Source organism: Schistocerca piceifrons, chromosome 1 (genome assembly GCF_021461385.2).
Source record: "Schistocerca piceifrons isolate TAMUIC-IGC-003096 chromosome 1, iqSchPice1.1, whole genome shotgun sequence".
NCBI lineage: Eukaryota > Metazoa > Arthropoda > Insecta > Orthoptera > Acrididae > Schistocerca > Schistocerca piceifrons.
Genome location: NC_060138.1, coordinates 1,013,454,505 through 1,013,475,090, shown reverse-complemented (window position 1 = coordinate 1,013,475,090; position 20,586 = coordinate 1,013,454,505). Strand labels below are relative to the sequence as shown.

The 20,586-nt window shown below is 44.6% G+C and overlaps 1 protein-coding gene across 2 annotated transcripts in view; it reads left to right on the top strand.

The window, feature by feature from the left end:
* Positions 1 to 20,586, top strand: part of LOC124801998 (beta-arrestin-1) — a 522,503-nt gene that overhangs the window by 107,027 nt on the left and 394,890 nt on the right. The window lies entirely within an intron of this gene.

Sequence of the window (20,586 nt, the reverse complement as noted above, 5' to 3'; positions counted from 1 at the left end):
TGTAGTTAAGGTAGTCTGTACGGTTGTGGTGACCACTATATGGGTGGCTTAGTTGTCAGCACACCTGCCAAGTAAGCAGGAGGCCCGGGTTCGAATTCCAGCCCGGCACAAATATCAGCTTGCCCCATTGATATAAATCAGCGCTCAATGGCAGGTAATGTCTTTAATTCCATTGTCTCTTCACCTCCTGGAAGCATGTATTGATACGGTTGGGAAGGTTGCCATAAAACCATTGTACGTTCTGTGGATATCAAGGCTTAAGAATGTGGACAGTCAGATAATTTTGACTGGTATCTAAACACGACTTACACTTTACGGAAAGCATGGTGTAGGTAAAAATTTCAGAATTTCAGCGTGTTTAGATTCTTCGCTGGCATGTCTTGTCCCAGCCATACACACAGTGAGCTAGGCATGCAGTATAGTAAGCGCGAGCTGCTGGAGGACGATGCCCGTCAAAGCACCGTGGCGATGAAAACGTTTTGTTTGATGATCACTGCATTACAGTAATTAAATCCACTTACGCATGTAGCAGAGATTATTAATTTCTAATAAGGAAACGAAATATTTGGGGAAAACCCCTGTCATACTGTGCAAAACTTAACTTTTGGACCATCATAGAAATAACAGCTACAGTAAAGTACAAAAGGTAACTAAAAGAAAGACGCAATGAGACAAACAAAACTGACGCTTTTGACACTGAAGCGATCGCGGTGTACGATAGTCCTCTGGACATTAAAAAGACGGGACTGCTTCGGATGGCCGTTGGCGCACGTGGACGTGCTGCAATGCGTCTCCCCAACACATCCTATACGTGGTCGGTGGGAATTAATTCGGGGAAACAGGTCGGGCCATTCGCCGAATATCCTCTTGCTTCAGGAGTTCTCCACCTGCGTTGTTCGGTGTGGTCGTGCATTGTCATCCGCAAAAATGAAGTCAGGGTCGAATGCACCCCCTGAAAGTATGAACATAGGGAAGAATAACAAGTGTCTCAGTAACGTTGACCGGTGATTGTACCGTGTTCAAAGATCTGGACGTTAGTACGCCTATGCAACAGTATGCGTACCCATATCTTAACACTTGGACCACTAAAGTTCAAGGCAATCGTAAAATGCGTTTTAGACAGGTACGTGCCGAGTAAAACTGTGAGGGACGGGAAAAACCCACCGTGGTACAACAACAATGTTAGGAAACTACTCCGAAAGCAAAGAGAGCTCCACTCCAAGTTTAAACGCAGCCAAAACCTCTCAGACAAACAGAAGCTAAACGATGTCAAAGTTAGCGTAAGGAGGGCTATGCGTGAAGCGTTCATTGAATTCGAAAGTAAAATTCTATGTACCGACTTGACAGAAAATCCTAGGAAGTTCTGGTCGTACGTTAAATCAGTAAGTGGCTCGAAACAGCATATCCAGACACTACGGGATGATGATGGCATTGAAACAGAGGATGACACGCGTAAAGCTGAAATACTAAACACCTTTTTCCAAAGCTGTTTCACAGAGGAAGACCGCACTGCAGTTCCTTCTCTAAACCCTCGCACAAACGAAAAAATGGCTGACATCGAAATAAGTGTCCAAGGAATAGAAAAGCAACTGGAATCACTCAATAGAGGAAAGTCCACTGGACCTGACGGGATACCAATTCGATTCTACACAGAGTACGCGAAAGAACTTGCCCCCCTTCTAACAGCCGTGTACCGCAAGTCTCTAGAGGAACGGAGAGTTCCAAATGATTGGAAAAGAGCACAGATAGTCCCAGTCTTCAAGAAGGGTCGTCGAGCAGATGCGCAAAACTATAGACCTATATCTCTTACGTCGATCTCTTGTAGAATTTTAGAACATGTTTTTTGCTCGCGTATCATGTCATTTCTGGAAACCCAGAATCTACTATGTAGGAATCAACATGGATTCCGGAAACAGCGATCGTGTGAGACCCAACTCGCTTTATTTGTTCATGAGACCCAGAAAATATTAGATACAGGCTCCCAGGTAGATGCTATTTTTCTTGACTTCCGGAAGGCGTTCGATACAGTTCCGCACTGTCGCCTGATAAACAAAGTAAGAGCCTACGGAATATCAGACCAGCTGTGTGGCTGGATTGAAGAGTTTTTAGCAAACAGAACACAGCATGTTGTTATCAATGGAGAGACGTCTACAGACGTTAAAGTAACCTCTGGCGTGCCACAGGGGAGTGTTATGGGACCATTGCTTTTCACAATATATATAAATGACTTAGTATATAGTGTCGGAAGTTCCATGCGGCTTTTCGCGGATGATGCTGTAGTATACAGAGAAGTTGCAGCATTAGAAAATTGTAGCGAAATGCAGGAATATCTGCAGCGGATAGGCACTTGGTTCAGGGAGTGGCAACTGACCCTTAACGTAGACAGATGTAATGTATTGCGAATACATAGAAAGAAGGATCCTTTATTGTATGATTATATGATAGCGGAACAAACACTGGTAGCAGTTACTTCTGTAAAATATCTGGGAGTATGCGTGCGGAACAATTTGAAGTGGAATGATCATATAAAATTAATTGTTGGTAAGGCGGGTACCAGGTTGAGATTCATTGGGAGAGTCCTTAGAAAATGTAGTCCATCAACAAAGGAGGTGGCTTACAAAACACTCGTTCGACCTATACTTGAGTATTGCTCATCAGTGTGGGATCCGTACCAGATCGGTCTGACGGAGGAGATAGAGAAGATCCAAAGAAGAGCGGCGCGTTTCGTCGCAGGGTTATTTGGTAACCGTGAAAGCGTTACGGAGATGTTTAATAAACTCAAGTGGCAGACTCTGCAAGAGAGGCGCTCGGCATCGCGGTGTAGATTGCTCGCCAGGTTTCGAGAGGGTGCGTTTCTGGATGAGGTATCGAATATATTGCTTCCCCCTACTTATACCTCCCGAGGAGATCACGAATGTAAAATTAGAGATTAGAGCGCGCACGGAGGCTTTCAGACAGTCGTTCTTCCCGCGAACCATACGCGACTGGAACAGGAAAGGGAGGTAATGACAGTGGCACGTAAAGTACCCTCCGCCACACACCGTTGGGTGGCTTGCGGAGTATCGATGTAGATGTAAAACGGGCATCTTCGACAGTGCGTTATATACCCCCATATGGCGAGAGACGGGAACGCGTAATGCACCCAGGGACATCGGCGATCATTTCTGTGGTCCAGCTATTATGGGCGTACTGACCACCTTGGCACCTGGGGCGATGAATGACGCACTCTGCCTTCACCCAACAAACTTCGGGTCGTCAAGGAGACTACAGGTGTTTGGCGCTGCTCCTTGCGAGCCTCCCGCAAGGACTCAGTTGTTCTCTGCCGGTTACGTATTGGCCACACCTGGCTGATGCAGAGTCCTCTCTTACGCCGTAAGGACCCACCTCTATGTCGCTGTGGATCACTGTTGTCAGTGGTCCACATCTTGTTGGCCTGTCCGCTTTTAACTGCTCTCAGGCAGACGTTTGCGCTGCCTGATACGCTCCCTGCACTTTTAACGGATGACGCTGCAATAGCAGACGTAGTTTTGAGTTTTATTCGTGCAGGGGGCTCTTATCGCTCGATCTAAGGGTTTGTCTTTTTTGTGTTGAGTCTGACCTTTCTCTTACGGTTTTAGATTGCGGTTTTTAATGAGTCTGTTGGTGGTTGGGTTTTCCTTTTTTTGTTTCCATGGTCGGCCAACCACTGTTGCACTCTGTATGCTTTTAATTCCTTTTTTTAAAAAAAATCGCTTGTGGGTGCTTCATGGTCGTGGAAAAAAGGGACTAATGACCTTTGCAGTCTTGTCCCTTCAACCCCCACAAACCAACCAACCACCTTATCTTTGAACTCGGTACACTTTGTGGCCAACAGTATTACGACATTGTACGCCATCCCCATGTGCGTCTTTACAATGGCCCTTACTTCATCTTTGTGCATGACAGTGCACGATCAGATAGAACTGCGGAGGTGGACGAGCTCTTGGAACGAGATGATATTCGGCGAATAGATAGACTTGCCCGTTCCCCGGGCTTAAACCCCATCGAGCACGTGTGGAATGCGTCGGGGAGACGTGTTACAACATGTCCACATACACCAACGACCGTCCAGAACTTGTGAACCAAGCTAGAGGAGGAACAGAACGTCCTACCACAAGAACTCCTTACCAGCCTTGTGGTAAGGTGGGGGCACACAACACAGAATGCGTTGCTGTCCATGGTCATCACACGCTCTATTAAGGACCACGTCCTGCCTTTTGTAATGTTCAGGGGACCATCGTAAATCGCATGGACTTCAGTGTAATTTTTATCTTTCAATAAAAGTGTCACTTATGTTTCTCATTACGTTCTTATTTCAGTTACATTCTGTACTGTACTGAACTGTAGTAGTTATGCGTAAGGTGAAAGTTTCATCAAGCTATGTTACTCGGCGGTGGCACGTCATTCGAATATTATTTTCGTCTTTAAGATTTGCACACCATTGTACATGCCATAACCTCAAATTTGCAGGTATAAATGACTGTAGGCTACCTCAGAAGTGCCACTGTTTTCCCAAGCCCTTACAGAATGTAACTGTACGTATCTTAAACATTAACCTATTGAGTTATATCTGTTCAACATTTTCCTCGCTGGTAGGTGCGCGCCCAGGCGAATATCCAATAGAAGTATTCCAATGGGAATGCAAATTTTGTACACATAATAACCGGAGGTTCTAATCTATATCACATTTTAAAACTTCGCTCCTAGATTATGTATTGCTGTTACCAGTTTTATATTATTGTTGTGGAAGTAAGTCTTCGCGTTATCCTTCATCAAAATTGAAGTGACAGGACTCATTTTTGGTGGCTGTTCAGTGCGTTCACTTCTTCTTAAGAACTGAAAGAGGAGCAGTAATATTGACTTTAGTCCATGTATCTGGATTATGTAAGATAGTTCCCAGATTACAATCAAATTATCAACATTCCTGAAAATGAGGTAACATGTGATGAGCACTTTCGTATTTTCGCATTTAAAAACTGGTGTTCGTAAACATCCTTCATTGAGATTTTTCTTGGTAGATGGTCCATGAGCTTTGAACAGATTCGTCACGTCTCGAGTAGAGGAATGTTGTTCGTGCTAAGTCTACTTTTAATGCTAAGGAAAATGCTTTACACGCGCATCGCAGTGATCCCTGACTACCATTGATGCAGTCGTCAGATTTGGGGAAGTCTTTTTTTAGTAGCTTGAGTTCCCGTGATCTCGGATCTCCAGTCGTGGCCCAACCAGTGTGGAATTGCCGTGTAACGTACCGTGATACCCAGTGGATGTGTCCCGAGGGTCGCCGGTGAGCTCTCGAGAGGCGCGATGTGGAACCCCCCTGGTCTACGTCACATGATTTTGCTATAGCGACCCTGACAAAGACGTTGCGTCCAGATCGCAATAGCAAAGCCCACAGTTACACTGAAGATGATTTATTATGTGACCCTGAAACATGAAGCGGTAATTTGTAATCGGCAGACCTGGCGCGGACAGTCTTGTGGAAAATTTTGACAGATAACTCTGACTCGGCAGCTAAGCGCGTTAAATTCGTAGTCACTCACGACTGCTTAAGCCAGTAGTACTGACAAGGTGACCTAACGCAGGGAAAAAATCACTTTAGAAGATTATTAGAATTTTGAGTACTGTTTTGTAAAAGGCATTTCCACCATTTTACAATATTCGCGGGTGGTTGAGTGTGTATCTTACAAGTCCCGTAATCACAAAGTCATGTTGATTCGATTTGCACTGGTAACACATTTTGTCGTTTTATTAAAATTATGTATTTGTTGTAAAATACAGTTCTTAATTAACAAATATTGAAGCATATTTGTAAACAAAAAACCTTCTAGTTTTTAATTTCCAGTCACATGAGACTAAATTAAAATTTGATACACATGAAAATGCTTTATTAAGTGAAGCAAATTTAGATACAAGAACAATACCATCAAATCTCTAGAAATATTTTGTTTTCTATTTATTCTGAGTACTGTCATGTTCTTGAAATTAGTAATCACAAATCGAAAAAGATTCAGTGTTTGTTAATTAACATTTACATGTGATGATAAACAAACAAGTTTTCTGAGTACGCCCAGAAAAAGACCACTGTGACCGTGACCGGAAGGTTGATTTCTCAAGAATGGTTTTAACGTAATGACTTTCATGTCAACTGACTCAGGCCGCGGAGGCCTGCGCAGTTATAATACACACCTATTTCGAATAATGATAAAAACAGCACTACTAACGAGGTTAGAACACGGGACCTCGCGATTACATGAAATATAAGCGACACACTCAGCTAAAAGAGGCTGTTTTAAAGTAGTCGAAATGTTTTGTGATTAATAATTATTCGAAAGCCATTTTTTCAAATTTAGAGATCTGTGTCGTATTGCTTTGGGAAATTGATTCCTGTGCACTGACACTTACATCCCGTAGTGGAAGAAAATCGAAGGAGGCCTCTCCGTAAAGTCCCTTTGCAAGATGCCTTTTGTGTGCGTAGCTACCTCTTCGGAAGTATGTATCTCGTCTAAGAAGTGTAAAAAGGTGTTAGATACTGACATCACAAAAAATACACCACTTACTGTCTCTTGAATGGGAAAACACTTCGTAATCTTTGTTCTGCCCCCACGACACCTAGGAGAGTACGTCATGAGCGGTCGTAGTGAATGACTCTACGGATCGGTCTTGAGAATTCGTTTGTCGATGATAGGAGTGTTCGTCGGGCGAATCGGTTAAACTTTTTTAGATAAATTGTAAATCAAATAGCTTATTTAGGAGCATATACCGGGTGATTTTAAAAGAAAGAACAGATTTCAATTGTTCACTACAAACTATAAAAGATACAAACATATTGCGCATGTCACTGGATAGAGGTAGGTTCAAAGTTTTGACGCAGCTGTGCTATTGTTTGTCGCAACATGACGATTGCACCACAAGAGAAATCATTGTGTGTGTTGCAGTTTGCGCGAAGTCAATCCATTATTCAAATGCAACGTGCTTTCCGCCGTCGATTCAGCAAGAAGCCGCCTATGTACAAAGAGATTTATAAGTGTCATACAAAATTCTTGGAAGCTGGTTGCATCGGAAGAGGACTGGTCGGCCACGCACATCTGATGAAAATGTCGAGCGTATGTGACATGCGTTAACACGGAGCCCTTGGAAGTTCACAAGACAGGCAGGACAGGAAATTAAACTTCCTCAAACAACGGTGTGACGCGTTCTGAAACGGCGCCTGCATATAAAAGCAAAATTGGAGTTACTGCAGTAATTGCGTACCGGCGACCACAGCAGAAGGTACGAACTTCGCATTTCATTTATCCAGTACATGGTAGAGGACAGTTCTTTTCTGACTAATCGACGTTTCATTTATCGGGTAAAGTGAAATGCCGTAAATCTTGGCGTCGAACATGACTCAACGAAACTGAAAGTGTTTTGTGTTTCCGTTTACAAAGTTTATGAACATTTCGTTTTTGCTCAGGAAACCGAAAGGAATGTCGTGCCTGGACATGCTTAAAAACTGGTGTTTTCTCAGCTTCACGAAGATTCCAGTCATTTCATTTTTATGCATGACGGCGCCGCGCCTCACTTTTGCCTTGAGGTGCGGCGTTGTCTTAATACAACGATCCCACATCGTTCCGTTGGAAGATTTGGCCTCCCTTGTCACCAGACTTCACTCCTTGAGATTTTTTTCTACAAGTTCATCAAGGCACTATTAGTTCAGATTGTCCCACTCCTCAACGGCGATTCGGCGTAGATCCCTCGGAGTGGTTGGTGGATTACGTCGTCCATAAACAGCTCTTTTCAGTCCATCCCAGGCATGTTTGATAGTGTTCATGTCTGGAGGACGTGTTGGCCACTCTAGTCGAGCGATGTCGTTTATCCTGAAGGAAGTCATTTCGAGATGTGCACGATGAGGGCGCGAATTGTCGTCCATGAAGACGAATGTCTCGCCAATATGCTGCCGCTATGGTTGCACTATTGGTCGGAGGGTGGCATTCACGTATCGTACAGCCGTTACGGCGCCTTCCATGACCACTAGCGGCGTACGTCGGCCTCACATAATGCCATCCCAAAACAGCAGGGAGCCTCCACCTTGCTGCACTCGCTGAACAGTGCGTCCAAGGCGTTCAGCCTAACGGGGTTGCCTCCAAATACGTCTCCGACGATTAGCTGGTTGAAGGCACATGGGCACATACTACACTCATCGGTGAAGAGAACGTGATGCCATCCTGAGCGGTCCATTCGGCATGTTTTTGCGCCCATCTGTACCGCGCTGCATGGTGTCGTGGTTGCAAAGATGGACGTCGGGAGTGAAGTTGCGCATCATGCAGCCTATTGCGCACAGTTTGAGTCGTAACACGACGTCCTGTGGCTGTATGAAGAGCATTATTCAACAAGGTGGCGTTGTTGTCGGGGTTTCTCTGAGCTACGATCAGTAGGTAGCGGTCATCAAAAAATGGTTCAAATGGCTCTGAGCACTATGGGACTTAACATCTATGGTCATCAGTCCGCTAGAACTTAGAACAACTTAAACCTAACTAACCTAAGGACATCACACAACACCCAGTCGCGAGGCATGTAATCAACAGCTCCTGTCTCTCTTTTATCTCCTCTGTCAGAAAAAACATCGCTTTGGTTCACTCAGAGTCGCCTGGACAGTTCCCTCGTTTAGAGCCATTCCTGGCACAAAGTAACAATGCGGACGCGATGGAACAGCGGTACTGTCCGTCGGGGCATGGTTGAACTACAGACAACACGAGCCGTGTACCTCCTTCCTGGTGCAATGACTGGAAATGATTGCCCGTCGGACCTCCTCCGTCTAATAGGCGCTGCTCATGCATGGTTGTTTACATATTTGGGCGGGTTTACTGACATCTCTGAACAGTCAAAGGGACTGTGTCTGTGATACAGTATCCACAGTCAACGTCTGCCTTCCCGAGTTCTGGGAACCGGAGTGATGCAAAACTTTTTTTAATGTGTGTGTAACATCTGGTGAGCGCGCGAAAAGCCGTCCGCTGTGGCCGAGCGGTTCTAGGCTCTTCAGTCTGGAACCGCGCGACTGCTACGGTCGCAGGTTCGAATCCTGCCTCGGGCATAGATGGGTTTGATGTCCTTAGTTTAGTAGTTCTAAGTTCTAGGGCCCCCCATGACCCTGGACCTTGCCGTTGGTGGGGAGGCTTGCGTGCCTCAACGATACAGATAACCGTACCGTAGGTGCAACCACAACGGAGGGGTATCTGTTGAGAGGCCAGACAAACATGTGGTTCCTGAAGAGGGGGCAGCAGCCTTTCCAGTAGTTGCAGGGGCAACAGTCTGGATGATTGACTGATCTGACCTTGTAACATTAACCAAAACGGCTTTGCTGTGCTGGTACTGCGAACGGCTGAAAGCAAGGGGAAACTACAGCCGTAATTTTTCCCGAGGACATGCAGCTTTACTGTATGATTAAATGATGATGGCGTCCTCTTGGGTAAAATATTCCGGAGGTAAAATAGTCCCCCATTCGGATCTCCGGGCAGGGACTACTCAAGAGGACGTCGTTATCAGGAGAAATAAAACTGGCGTTCTACGGATCGGAGCGTGGAATGTCAGATCCCTTAATCGGGCAGGTAGGTTAGAAAATTTAAAAAGGGAAATGGATAGGTTAAAGTTAGATATAGTGGGAATTAGTGAAGTTCGGTGGCAGGAGGAACAAGACTTTTGGTCAGGTGATTACAGGGTTATAAATGCAAAATCAAATAGGGGTAATGCAGGAGTAGGTTTAATAATGAATAAAAAAAATAGGAGTGCGGGTTAGCTACTACAAACAGCATAGTGAACGCATTATTGTGGCCAAGATAGACACAAAGCCCATGCCTACTACAGTAGTACAAGTTTATATGCCAACTAGCTCTGCAGATGATGATGAAATAGATGAAATGTATGACGAGATAAAAGAAATTATTCAGGTAGTGAAGGGAGACGAAAATTTAATAGTCATGGGTGACTGGAATTCGTCAGTAGGAAAAGGGAGAGAAGGAAACATAGTAGGTGAATACGGATTGGGGGGAAGAAATGAAAGAGGAAGCCGCCTTGTAGAATTTTGCACAGAGCATAACTTAATCATAGCTAACACTTGGTTCAAGAATTATAAAAGAAGGTTGTATACCTGGAAGAATCCTGGCGATACTAGTAGGTATCAGATAGATTATATAATGGTAAGACAGAGATTTAGGAACCAGGTTTTAAATTGTAAGACATTTCCAGGGGCAGATGTGGACTCTGACCACAATCTATTGGTTATGACCTGTAGATTAAAACTGAAGAAACTGCAAAAAGGTGGGAATTTAAGGAGATGGGGCCTGGATAAACTGAAAGAACCAGAGATTGTACAGAGTTTCAGGGAGAGCATAAGGGAACAATTGACAGGAATGGGGGGAAAGAAATACAGTAGAAGAAGAATGGGTAGCTTTGAGGGATGAAGTAGTGAAGGCAGCAGAGGATCAAGTAGGTAAAAAGACGAGGGCTAATAGAAATCCTTGGGTAACAGAAGAAATATTGAATTTAATTGATGAAAGGAGAAAATATAAAAATGCAGTAAATGAAGCAGGCAAAAAGGAATACAAACGTCTCAAAAATTAGATCGACAGGAAGTGCAGAATGGCTACGCAGGGATGGCTAGAGGACAAATGTAAGGATGTAGAGGCTTATCTCACTAGGGGTAAGATAGATACTGCCTACAGGAAAATTAGAGAGACCTTTGGAGAGAAGAGAACCACTTGTATGAATGTCAAGAGCTCAGATGGAAACCCAGTTCTAAGCAAAGAAGGGAAGGCAGAAAGGTGGAAGGAGTATATAGAGGGTTTATACAAGGGCGATGTACTTGAGGACAATATTATGGAAATGGAAGAGGATGTAGATGAAGACGAAATGGGAGATATGATACTGCGTGAAGAATTTGATAGAGCACTGAAAGACCTAAGTCGAAACAAGGCCCCGGGTGTAGACAACATTCCATTAGAACTACTGACGGCCTTGGGAGAGCCAGTCATGACAAAACTCTACCATCTGGTGAGCAAGATGTACAAGACTGGCGAAATACCCTCAGACTTCAAGAAGAATGTAATAATTCCAATCCCAAAGAAAGCAGGTGTTGACAGAAGTGAAAATTACCGAACTATCAGTTTAATAAGTCACAGCTGCAAAATACTAACACGAATTCTTTACAGGCGAATGAAAAAACTGGTAGAAGCCAACCTCGGGGAAGATCAGTTTGGATTCCGTAGAAATGTTGGAACACGTGAGGCAATACTAACCTTACGACTTATCTTGGAAGAAAGATTAAGGAAAGGCAAACCTACGTTTCTGGCATTTGTAGACTTAGTGAAAGCTTTTGACAATGTTGACTGGAATACTCTCTTTCAAATTCTAAAGGTGGCAGGTATAAAATACAGGGAGCGAAAGGCTATTTACAATTTGTACAGAAATCAGATGGCAGTTATAAGAGTCGAGGGGCATGAAAGGGAAGCAGTGGTTGGGAAAGGAGTGAGACGGGGTTGTAGCCTCTCCCCGATGTTATTCAATCTGTATATTGAGCAAGCAGTAAAGGAAACAAAAGAAAAATTTGGAGTAGGTATTAAAATCCATGGAGAAGAAATAAAAACTTTGAGGTTGGCCGATGACATTGTAATTCTGTCAGAGACAGCAAAGGACTTGGAAGAGCAGTTGAACGGAATGGACAGTGTCTTGAAAGGAGGATATAAGATGAACATCAACAAAAGCAAAACAAGGATAATGGGATGTAGTCAAATTAAATCGGGTGATGCTGAGGGAATTAGATTAGGAAATGAGACACTTAAAGTAGCAAAGGAGTTTTGCTATTTAGGGAGTAAAATAACTGATGATGGTCGAAGTTGAGTGGATATACAATGTAGACTGGCAATGGCAAGGAAATCGTTTCTGAAGAAGAGAAATTTGTTAACATCGAATATAGACTTAAGTGTCAGGGAGTCGTTTCTGAAAGCATTTGTATGGAGTGTAGCCATGTATGGAAGTGAAACATGGACGGTAACTAGTTTGGACAAGAAGAGAATAGAAGCTTTCGAAATGTGGTGCTACAGAAGAATGCTGAAGATAAGGTGGGTAGATCACGTAACTAATGAGGAGGTATTGAATAGGATTGGGGAGAAGAGAAGTTTGTGGCACAGTTTGACTAGAAGAAGGGATCGGTTGGTAGGAACATGTTTTGAGGCATCAAGGGCTCACAAATTTAGCATTGGAGGGCAGCATGGAGGGTAAAAATCGTAGAGGGAGACCAAGAGATGAATACACTAAGCAGATTCAGAAGGATGTAGGTTGTAGTAGGTACTGGGAGATGAAGAAGCTTGCACAGGATAGAGTAGCATGGAGAGCTGCATCAAACCAGTCTCAGGACTGAAGACCACAACAACAACAACAACAACAACAACAACAACAAGTTCTAGGGGACTGATGACCTCAGATGTTAAGTCCCATAGTGGTCAGAGTCATTGGAGCGCGCGAACATCGAGAGCCACCGTATGTAGATTATTGTAAATCGTAATTCCAGCTCCATATTCAGAAGTTGATGAATCTACTTTTTTGAACCGGTACGGACTTCTAAGGCGCAGGAGCTCCCTGTTTGTCTCTTACCAATCGCACAAAAGACATTTTTGAGCCTAAGGCGCTGCCCGAACCGTTCTAGTTAGCTCCCTAATGGTTGCTATATGTAGCGGTTGAGACTCCGGATAGCTGGTATGCGGGGAGAAAACGAAGCCGTCCAACAGAATGAAAATTGGCGTGCTTGACTGGACAGGGTGTTCTTATCCCGTTACCTTTCGATCAGCAGTCTAATCATTAAAATGTTATAGAAGAAAGGGGGACACAACAAAGTGAAAATCCCAATTTCCTCCTTCATCCTCCTTCGAGACTCCACATTGATGCGTCCATGGTGATGCTGTGCGCAGAACCGTGGCTAGTCTGAACGACGTGGTGCCATTTGTGTGTCCGCTACTGTCGTACGCTGTACCAGCCACGCCAAAGGAAGCCGCAAAATGGTTGCCTTGCTTGATAATCTATTAGTGATCCAGACGGCGGATTGTCCAAGTACGTTTCCTGGGGCAAGGTACGTGATGTGTCGTGATCCTTTTTTTGAGTTATCTTCTTCTCACTGGTTTGATGCTGCCCTCCACGAATTCCTCTCCCGTGCTAACCTTTCCATCTCAGATTGCACTTTCGCAACCTTCGTCCTTAGTAATTTGCTAGATGCATCCCAATCTCTGTCTTCCTGTACGGCAGTGGTTCCCAACCTTTGTTAGACCAGTACCCTGAGTGCAAGTAGATATTAGGTAGTACCCCCGCCCTCACTCCCCCCTCCAACCACCCATTCCCCCCCCCCTCCCCCCCCCCCCCCGCTGTCGTCTGTTGCCCACTTAACTGTAGAATGCAAGACCTTATTGATTGTTGTTCATTTATTATTCTTTGGCATTATCTTTTGCTTTGTATATGTTCTGCACTCTAACAACTTATCATCGGTCTATTTTGTGTTTTATAGTTTATAAAAAACAATATGCCAATGTATTTTAGATATTCTCCTGCGTCTGCTATGTGTTGTACGCACATTTTAAATTTGAATTACTACACCATTCACAAAAGTACAAGAGTTATTTAGTGTTAATAATTCGCAAAACCAATAACACTATGTCTTCACGTGACACATGTCACATAGAGGGCGTGTCAAGCCCCGTCCCACCGAGGTCTGCTGAACAAGTGCAGGTAAACAGCGACCTCAGTCTATGTGATTGCCGTAAGCTTAGTGACAACAGTGCATCCCAATTTAAGTTATACAATATAGGTTTGTTTCTAACAAGTGTTATGTTCATATGCAGATGTAATTGTGATTTTCTATGTTGTACTCTCTGATCGTAATGTGAAAAAATTTTTAACTTCTAGCACTGAAGATGGTCACTCAGTGACAGAAAATCGATTTTGCAATAGTAAAAAATATACGACCAATGCTGTCCCTTTTTTCAAGTATACATGCAAGACCTTTCTAGGAACACGTTTATTTTTAAAATGATGAAAGATGAACGACGTATAGTTTGTATGTGTGTTTTGAGAATGAATGACGAAGGAATTCGTCGTGCATCGGAAGTGCTACCCACAATTCGTTCTCAGATAAGAATTTCCTAACAGAAATATGCTTGGACTGCATTACTCCTCTCCATTGTGGCACTTGCTTAACTTGCACTCTGCTGCAACCCCATTTAAAATCATCCAAGTAAAAATATGTGCACTATACTTACTGGTCGGTCTTTTCCAAGTGTTCTTTTCTCGATGAATCTGTGAAAAACCTCCTTATTCCCTATAAGTCCACCTAATTTTCAACATTCGTCTGTAGCACCACATCTCAAATGCTCCTGTTCTCTTATATTCCAGTTTTCCCATAGTCCATTCCACACTGCCATGCGGAAAAATTCGGTGCTCCGAACGTACGTTCTCAGAAATTACTTCCTCAAGTTAAGACCTGTGCCTGATACTGGTAGACTTTTCTTGGCCAGAAATGATCCTATGTGGCCTGTTCTCTTGGGTGCATATCACGCGGGGCCACTGAAATCCTTCATGGCGTTGAATGTGGCCGTCCTGAACTAGTCCATTTCGCATTCGCCTGATACTCGTCGAATTGCTTTCTTCTTACGCAAGACATAAGATCTTCTCACAAATATACATACACAAGCGATTCCTGAATTAGAAACCCACTTCGTGATCTTCCCTTATATACAGAATGGAGATCGAGTACTCGTGTCTCCTTTGCGCAGTTGCGCTGAAATGCTTATAGTCTGTGTATCCAAGCATGTAATGCACTCAGTGCCGTTTTGATATCTGTTGCACACTGTCTTCATGGTTTTGAAATTTCGAAGGCTAGCAGTGTCTCGGCAGATGCGATGTTTTAATCATTTAAAATACAGTGTTGTCTGTACTTCCAGTGAAATGCAGAAATGAAATCGGGTCGAGAGTAAAGAAACAAATATCTGTGGATATGAAACGCGAATCTATTTATATTCGTCTGCGGAAGCTGCGCCAGGTGAGCACCAAATTACGAGCCACGGCGGCGGGACGCCGAGAGGCAGCGCAAGTTCGTAATTGGCAGCGAAGGAAGCTTTTCCATCTGGTCATTTATTCAATCACACGGGGCGCGCGGAGAGGGGCTGCCGAGGAAATGGAATCAGGGCCTGCGCTGTAGCCCGGGTACCACCCCCCCCCTTTCCCTCCCCCACCCCCACCCCCCGCTAGACTCCCATCGCAGCTCTCCCGTCCCTTCACCAATTACCTGTACGCCAGCTGAAAAGCTGAGACAGTGTTTTTCTTCAGCGAGGCTGGCGCAGTATGGCTGACACAATATGACGCTCGTACCATAACACACAACTTAAACTTATTTATTACAGTGTAATGCTATAAGATATAGCCTGGGCTACTTAGCATCATTTATTTGTATTGCCGGTTTCGGCCTTCGGTAAACTGCGGTGGCAAGTCATGGGTTACATCATATCGTGTCGGACTTCCTTTTGCCTGGCATAGTGCAGCTACTCGACGTGGCATGGACTCACCAAGTCGCTGGAAGTCCCCTGCAGAAATATGGAGCCATGTTGCCTCTATACCCGCCCATAATTGCGGAAGTGTTGCCGGTGCACGATTTTGTGGACGAACTGATCTCTCGATTATGTCCCATAAGTGTTGAATGGGATTAATGTCGGGTCATCTGGGTGGCCAGATCATTCTTTCGAATTGCCCAGAACAGTTGTGGCCCGATGACTTTGCACATTGTCATCCATAAAAATTCCATCGCCGTTGGGGAACATGAAAGTCGATGAATGGCTGAAAATGGTCTCAAAGTAGTCGAATATAACAGAGGACCCAGTCCATTCCATGTAAACTCAGCCCACACCCTAATGGAGCTGCCACCAGCTTGCAAAGTGCTTTGTCGGCAACTTGGATCCATGGCTTCGTAGAGTCCGCGCCGCTCTAGACCATCAGCTATTACCAACTGAAATCGGGATTCATCTGACTATTTCACGGTTTTCCAGTAGTCAAGGGTCCAGCCGATGTGATCACGAGCCCAGGAGCGGCGCTGCAGGCGATGTGCTGTTAGGAAAGGCACTCGCGTTGTCGTCTGCTGCCATAGCCCTTTAACGCCAGATTTCGACGCAGTGTCCTAACGTGTACGTTCGTTGTGCGTCTCATATTGATCTCTGCGGGTATTTCACGAGGTGTTGCTTATCTGTCAGCACTGACAACTGTAGGCAAACGCCGCTGCCGTCTGTCGTTAAGTGAAGTTTGTCGGCAACTGTTTTGTCCGTGGTGAGGGGTAACACCTGAAATTTTGTATTCTCGGCACACTCTTCACACTGCGGATCGCAAAGATTGAATTCCCTAACGATTTCCGAAATGGAATGTCTCACACATCTAGCAACAAGTAACATTCCACGTTCAAAATCTGTTAATTCCCGTCGTGCGCCCATAATCATGTCGGAAATCTTTTCAGGTGAACCACTTGAGCACAGATAACAGCACCGGCATTGAAGTGCCCTTTTATATCTCGTGTACGGGATACTAGCGCCATATCTGAATGAGCATATCGTTATCCTAAGACTTTTGTCACGTGGGTGCGCAATCATCCTCGGACCCCTACATGTAATAAAAGAAGACAAAGCTGTAGGACAGTACAAAACTGATCGTATTGTGGGAAAAATGCAAACGGTGGCAGTAATAAAGAAATAAATATTGAAGCAATCAGTCTTACTAACAGCAAAAATGGAACAAAGGCCCACTTGCAGGTTGCCTATCACTGCTTCCAGGGGCAAAAGTTTCAGTACTTTACATGATTATTAACTGAATTTAAAAATTTAAAATGTTGTCATAATGTACTCATTAAGAGATATAATCTTATGTTAAAAGTTTGACACAGTAAGCCAGCTATTAGTTAGAAATTGTCTGGAGTCAGCGTAACTCACGGGATGCAATTACTCAGATTGTATTAATCCAGTATTAGGGAATGGGGGAGCACTGGGCGACTTGCGCAAACTTTACGGATAATTTCAACCCTTTTGGAAACTTTTTTTTTTTCCTCTCCGGCACTCCGCACAAGCTATAGGAAGGAAAGAAGTCTATGGCTTACTAAATTTTCATTGTTCATGTTGTAAAACTTCAGCATCGACATGACGTTTTAATTTGTTAGACCTTCACAGCTAACTTGAATCGCAATAAATTTTCCAGTATTTATATATACCACTGACTGTACCTGCAAAATTATATCATTGTACTACACACAGTTCACGAGATATGACCTCATAAAGATTTGAGACGAGTGAAAAATTAGCTTTCGGTTTAGACGGAGCACGGATTACCCATACTCCTATGCATCCAGAGTTTGATAGTGAGAGCAGTGGCCTGTAAACGCTTTAAACGTAATTTCAAGCCTTTCCTAATTTTTTTCCAGATATTTAACGTATCAACTCATTTGTAAAATAATCATAAAATTGAAATTGTGTCGTCGTACATGGGACTCATTTACAGAATCGGGGGCTTATTGGTATGTTAAGAGTGTAGGTTACGGTCGAACAAACGAAGATTATCACCTGCAGCAGGTTGAGCATCGAGCATGGCACTGGTGTCTGTGTTCAGGTATGCCACAACGAGCGGTCGCGCAGACCACCACCGTGCCAACATCAGCTCACATACCCACAGACCATATTCCTGATTACGGAATCAGGCAGACATCACGCTCCTCGATTTAGCGAAGAATGTCATCGTAGCCTATATGTTGCAATAGGCATTCCGAGAAAACTGGAACTACTAATTTAAAATCTTGACTAGTTCTTTTTTTTCTGCCACATATCCACTGCATAACAACAAAATTGAATCATTCAGAAAACACGGTCAGATGTCACTGTAGCTTTGTACCTGTTCACACATGTGGTGGGTACGTAAATAACTGCAATTCTCAATAACGATTAGAATGGCCACCAGAGTGCATTAATGTTGTTGGTGTTTAATGTTGTTACTAGACTTGGTATGGTATATAAGGGGCATGAACAGCGTCAGAAGTTGAGTGCTAACTGCGAAGAACATGGGAATATCGCGCGCTCGTGAAAGACACACTTATCAGCGCATCACATAGTTCGAAATGGACATCTTGAGGGTCTACATTCGTCCGGCATTGTCCAGATTGGTGGGGTATTTGACACTGGCCCGACGTTGGACTGCATGGGAGGTGGCGGCGAACATACTCGTAGTCAAGGTTCGGTCCACTGCTGACCACCACAAGGGAGGCTCGCCGAATTGTGCACCAAGCGTATCGTCTGTCATCTTAGAAAAATCAATGCCTGCAACATTCTGTCATCCCCACCATCCGCCGGAGACTAGCAGCAGCTGGACTACGGAATTACCCTGAAAAGGCTGCCGTGTACACAACATAACGCGAGGGCTGCGTTTGTAGTGGTGCCGTGACTGGGAAGCATGGACTACAGATCAATGGCAACCTATTGTGTTGAGCGATGAATCACGGTTCTGCTTTACTCCGAATAACGATCGCCGTGGAGTATGGCGGCGATCTGTGGAGAGATCCCATGTAGGATTTAGGGAAATCACGGAAAATCTGCTGCCGTCATGGTGTGTGGAACCATCAGGTATGGCTTCAGGTAACAACTGATAGTGATTGAGGGAACTCTGGCTCCACAACGGTAGGTCATAGACATCCAGCTTCCTTGTATCACCTCTCATGCGGCAGGATCGTGGTGACTTTTTCAACAAGACAGTGCTCGTCCTTACATGGTATGTGTCTTTATGAACTGTCTGCGTGCAGTTGAGGTACTGCTTTAGCCAGCAAAATCTCAAAGATCGTCAGGTATCCCGTGCAGTGATAGCCCGCCTGACCATGCAGGCATCGGAGCTGTAGTCCCTCGTGGATGCCGAGAACTAGGCGCCTGTCCGTTGGGAACATCGGGATTCCGTACACTGACTATCGCACCAAGTGGCCTATGCCCTGGCTGTGTGGCAAGCGTGGGGAGAGCCCTCGTTCGGAATAGGCGGCATCGTGGCGGATATCTGACCTTAGTTACCAGTCGCGAGTCCTCAGCCGTCTCCTCAGACCTTCCCATCTTGGCCACGCCATGGGAAGAATACAAAACTAAGCTACTTACATACACTTAGTTCCCTCAGTTTCTGGTTTATACATGTACAGATGAAGTGTCTTTCTCTATTGAGCTAGTGTTGTTTGAGGATAACACTGAAAACGTATTTGGCAGACTCTTCCCTTAGTGAACTATGAAGTGGTATCATCTTAAGACAAGTCCTGCCCAGCTCCGAACTTTACTCTCTCGTAAACAACGTGGTGATGTACCTGTTACCACAACACCCCACGAGAACCTAAACATAGTGCAGGGTTTAATTTTCAACCAGAACCTAACGCTGCGGACAGACGAACCAATGCAAGCACTTGAGTAGGGAGGCGCGGACGTACTGAGCGAAGCGACGCAGTGGTTAACACATTGCACTCGAATTCGAGAGGACGACGGTTGAAATCCGCCTCTAGCCATCAAGATTTAGGTTTTCCGTGATTTCCCTAAATCCTACATGCAAATTTTAGGCTGTTTCCTATGAAACATCACCCTGTGGTATCTGCAGTTCACGATGTTCTCTCTTACCTTTCTTGTAATACCTGCTCGGTTATCGTTCTCTGGGTCCCAAGTAATGTGGATATCTCGGGATATGAACTAGCAGACAAGAGAAGCGATTAGTCACCCAACATTCTCCTTGATCATCCCAGGTGCGGATTTGCGACCTCAAATAAGATCTCTTTTGACTCGGAGAGGGAAGGTCTAATGGGCTACTGTCATTCCCTCCACTCACTACCCTTCCCCCCCCCCCCCCCCCCAACTTCCGCTGATAAACCCGCGTTATCGAGTAGAGTATTGGTGTATGACGTTGCTCCTTCCGTCACTCCCGGAAGAGATCCATCTACCTGTGTCACCCCCGTGTCTGTTACACCAGATTAATCCATAGTTTTATGTAATGAGCCGCACCCACGTTGTTATTGCCGGCCGGGGTGGCCGAGCGGTTCTAGGCGCTTCAGTCTGGAACCGCGCGACCGCTACGGTCGCAGGTTCGAATCCTGCCTCGGGCATGGATGTGTGTGACGTTCTTAGGTTAGTTAGGTTTAAGTAGGTCTAAGTTCTAGGGGACTGATGACCTCAGATGTTAAGTCCCATAGTGCGCAGAGCCATTTGAACCACGTTGTGATTGCGGAGCCTCACAGACCGTATCTCATGCCCAAGTGGAATATCTCTACTTTTCTAATGCTTGCTCGGCTCTCTCTGTCCTCGATCTTACGTCTGTATCACAATTTAGGTCAGCGGCACCTTTGTGTAACAACGTGAAATTGTATACGTCAAACTGTTAGTACCTGAAGGTTAAACTTAACTAGCTTTGTAGAACACGTGTGTTGCACAACAGTTCGCATCACTTCTAATCTGACAAAATTAAGACCTTAATTCCCGTGAGAAGCATTGTGTAAGACAATGGAAATTTATTCCTCGAGCG